Source organism: Sinocyclocheilus rhinocerous, unplaced genomic scaffold (genome assembly GCF_001515625.1).
Source record: "Sinocyclocheilus rhinocerous isolate Xijiao unplaced genomic scaffold, SAMN03320098_v1.1 scaffold1493, whole genome shotgun sequence".
NCBI lineage: Eukaryota > Metazoa > Chordata > Actinopteri > Cypriniformes > Cyprinidae > Sinocyclocheilus > Sinocyclocheilus rhinocerous.
The window spans coordinates 1-4,680 of NW_015640467.1; the positions used below are offsets into that span (position 1 = coordinate 1).

The 4,680-nt window shown below is 34.5% G+C and overlaps 1 pseudogene; it reads left to right on the plus strand.

Annotated features, from left to right (window-relative positions):
- Nucleotides 1-1,477: 1,477 nt before the first annotated feature.
- The window catches only part of LOC107753055 (pleckstrin homology domain-containing family A member 5-like), a 10,447-nt pseudogene continuing 7,244 nt past the window's right edge, over nucleotides 1,478-4,680 (plus strand).

The window sequence follows — 4,680 nt, forward strand, 5'->3', positions numbered from 1 at the left end:
ACACTCACAACTACTCAAAACATCTCAGCAACTCACTTAAAACACTCTGAAGACTTCAGCTTTGACTTTTGCACAAGAAAGCACCACTCACATTTTCTATAAATGTAAAAATCTAGTTTGCATTAGTTCAATAGCTCTGTTATTCTGATAAATGACCAAAGAATGTCAGTGGGAATAAAGGAATGACGTGAATAAAAAATGGAATGGACTTTCTCAACAATCAGCGTACAGTGCTGGCAGCAGTGGTTTTCAGAGAAGAGAGAGGCAGTCAGAATGTATGAGGTCTATGTACACGCTACAGCAGCTAGAGAACACATGCTACAGAGTGTGAGACTGTGAGATGGGCAACTTATTGAGCAACTGTGGTCAAACATGACTTAGCATCTAACTGAATGTTATGAAATAAGACGACTGATTAAGAAAAGCAGAAGTGTGTCTGTAAACGATGACTCACCTTGATGAGCCACAGTTGCTCAATAAATAACTTAAAACCAATATTTTCACAATTTCACCCCTAAAATGTAATCTATTTTTAATAATTTTATTTGTATTTAAATTACATTTTTCTGTATTTATACTTTTTGAGAAAAATATTACATATAAATACACATTTATCTATTATAATTTATAAAAAAATATAAAATATAAATAAATCTTGAATTAAATAATAGGCTAACATTAAAGCCAAAATAAGCAATATAAATATTTTCTGTAAAATATTCACCTACTATGAGAAACATTGCCATTTATATCTTATTTATTTGTACAGGGCTTTCCAAAACAGTTTTACAGACAAACGTGCTTTTACAACCTCCAACGAGCAGCTGAAGATCAGGAGAAAGTAGAAAACTCACAAAACAACGCATAAACAAACAACTCTTGAAAAAAAAAACAATTCTAATGGACAGGTCTGCATTACCAACGCAGTTAGTAAATATGGAAAATACAGCATGTATAAGCAGCTCTAAACGAAGAACTGGAGTGCTTCCCAGAAGCCCTGCAATGTGGGCAAGCCTTCCTAAACCTGATATTGAGCCAGTGATGGATTGACAGCACTAATATCTCAATGAATCAAAACTCGATGTGTCCTTTGACTATAAAATAGCAAAGTCTGCTAACCTGAACATCTCGATGATTATTGATGCCTTGATCCATTGCTGTTGTCTAGGATGGAGGATCAGGACAGGGTCAGTCAGGCCTCCAGCAGCGCCACAGTGTCCTTTCTGCCGATCAGAGACCAGGTGAATCACATACACATATGGACCAACACACACGACTACATATTTCAAACCCACTGACTGTGTGATTATATACGTCCAGTGTCATGAAAAAGTGCAGACGTTTGGAAAGAGATGTCAAGCGGTGAAGAGAGACCCTAACTGTCCTGTGGTGATCAGAGGATGGCTGTACAAGAGGGTAACGAACAGAGCACAATACTGACCATCTGTGTGTCTGTCTATGGCAGCATCACCAGATTATGACAGATAATGACAAGAAATATTTGACAAATATCTAGTTTAAAAATCTTTTTTGCTTCAAATAACAAGATTTTTTAAATGTAATGTTTGTATATTGGTTTCATATATTATGAAAAACATTTACTCCATTTTTTTTTTACATAAATAAGTTCTAAAGTACTAAAATTAATGAAAAATAAAACTGAAATATATATATATATATATATATAACTTAAAATAAATGTTTTAAAGTGCAGTCATTTTCCATTTCAAAAAGAATGAAATGACAATTTTTCTCTTTAGATATTTAAGTCTTATTCCCTGAAATCCCTTCTAAACCTCTCTCTCCAGACAGCCGTGAGGAGTCTGTTCTGGGCAGTATTCCTCTTCCCAGCTACAGGATTCTCTACTGCTCCCCTAGAGAGTGCAGGAACCGCAAATATGCATTCAAGGTGAGAGTGGACATCTTTTGGAGCACCTAAATCTAAATGTACATATAGTCTCATTGTACACTTGTGCGTGTAGGTTGTTCATCAGGGGATGCGGCCGTACATCATGAGCGCTGAAACCCAGGAGGACATGTTGGGTTGGGTCAGGGCTCTCAGCCAATCAGCAAGCATGGAGGCTGATGACATCATCAACAGGTGAACCTAAGCTCTCGATCTAGAATCGCTCTACATGTATGGAATCTGCAATTCACTTTAATGACTCTTCTCGTTCTTTAGACGCTGTGCCAGTTTTCAGGACTTCACTCAGATGGGAGATAACGCTGAAACCATGGAGCTCCAGCGCACGGCCATGTTTCCACAACGAAACGCCCAGACCACAACAAAACTGAGCAGGGTGCAGACAGAACCGACTCTACTGGATCAAGACATGATGGGAATTAAAATGAAGACACCAGAGCTGAGAGGAAGACATGAGAGCAGACCAATGTAAATGATCTGAGATGCTTCAGAATGATACAGAATGAAGGACCTTGAAAGATGGCCTTTTCTACTTAAATATAACTTACACATTTGTAGTATTTAAATTGAAGTTAGTCAAGGTCAATCAAGGTTTCTTTTGCCAAAACAGCCATAATTTAGCTTTGATTACCACTTTCTAATGGTCATCTGTTGTTGTTGTTACTGCCCTCTTAAGAACTCTCTATACAAATTAGTTGTTCTAAACTGGTGAGTGTTATTGAAACCAGATGAGAACCTTTTCTAAGTGACCTCTGTGTTTTTTAAGACTGGATAATCTCTTTCCATAAATAACAAGGCTTTTCTACTTGGTCCATTATCAGTGGTGCCATCCTGTTCTTCAATAACAGCCTCTCTGCAAATACCTGCAAGTTGCAACTTGCAACACATTGCGAACGATTTTCACAAAACAGTCCACAAAGCATTAAGATCAGCTCTCTTTCTCTCTGTCAGTGCACCTGAAGCTACTGAGCATTCTCAGCGTATGCTGAACGCAGATGAGGAACCTCTTTGCTTCCTACATCCGAAAGCAGCCTTCAAGCAGCCTCCTTTTCCCAGAGATCAGTATGGGTCACTGTGCCACAGTAATATGGGCAGAGCGGACGGTTGGCCCTTGGATAACTGCTCGAGTGCTCCAATGTCACCCTGCTTCTACACAGAGAGAGGACATCTGCTCGACAAGGTGAGAATAAAGAATATATGCAAATGTGCTGATACTGTGCAAAAATACACACTTTCTTTAACTGTCTGTCTGTTTCAGTCCGAGTTTCCATGTTCTGTGTGCTACTGTTCCAACTACCAGACAGCAGAACACATGACAATGTGCAAGGTAAGACAAATCTGTGACAATAAATTCATGTTATCAATGTTTCAAAGTGAATTTTCCATGCAATACAGCAAATACAAAATTCCTCATTTGTGATCGGACATCCTGTTTAATTTCTGCAAAATAGATCTTTTAAACAGTTTGAAAAGACAATTTTGTAACACTATCATGTGGTCTCGTCATTTTAAATATTGCTCTAAAATGTTACAGTAAAGCCACATGTAGGCACATATTGCAGTTTATTAGATTTTTTTTCATGCCAGTTTTTTTCCAGCCATGATTCAGCACATAAATGTCATTTAGAACATACTGTAGAAATCATTGAAATTGCATTCTCAAAACAAGATTACTGGAGTGATTTACAAGAAAATTATATTTCACTTAACTTCAAAATGTCAAGTTTAATTCAAGGTGTTACAAGGTGTGAAAATTGTTTCTACACTATTTTTACACCATTATTTACTTCATGTTGCTCCAGGCAGGTAAATCAGACATCCTCATGGAGAGAGAAATACAACCAATCAGAGATCTGGAAAACGATACAGATGTGAGTGCACTATAATGTGTGTGTTTGTGAGAATTCATAATAAAGTTAAGAATATTTTGTACACCTTTGGGGCTTTAAATAGTCATGTTGGAGGTTACGAGATTATATTTACACGATTTTAAGAACATTCTTTTCAGTAATTCAAATTCTTCTTAAACGTTGTCTTGGTGACTTGAGAACTGTTGAAACTGACTATTGACTCAAGAAATGCTATTACAACATAAGTGTACTTTTGATAGTGTTAGTTTAGTATCCTCAATATACTATTATAGTTTTATAAATATTTTGAATTCATTTTTATTTAAAAATAATTCTGTTTTCACTATAATTTAAAAGTTTTAGTAATTTTGTTGTTTTTGTCATTTGTTTAGTTTTAAATTTTACAGTTTTTTAAATTCTAATTTTAAATTTTATTAATTTAATAATTTTATTGCAGTTTTAGTTTTATAAATTTTAGTACTTCAACTTAAAACTTAACGAAAATGAGAAATACCAAAGCTACTAACAGAAATAAAATCCATTTGTTTCTGTTTTTTCATTTTATTTCAATTAATGTATTTTAATTAGCGCTGTCAAACGATTAATCGCGATTAATCGCATTCAAAATAAATGTTTTTGTTTACACAATATATGTACGTGTACTGTGTATATTTATTATGTATATATAAATACACACACATAGAGTATATATATTTTTTAAAATATTTACATGTATGTACATTTATATTCTTATATTTTATATTATACATAAATATATTTAATATATAAACACAACATTTTTCTTAAATATATACATGCATATTGTGTGTATATATATATATATATATATATATATTATGCAAACAAAAACTTTTATTTTGGATGCGATTAATCGCGATTAATCAT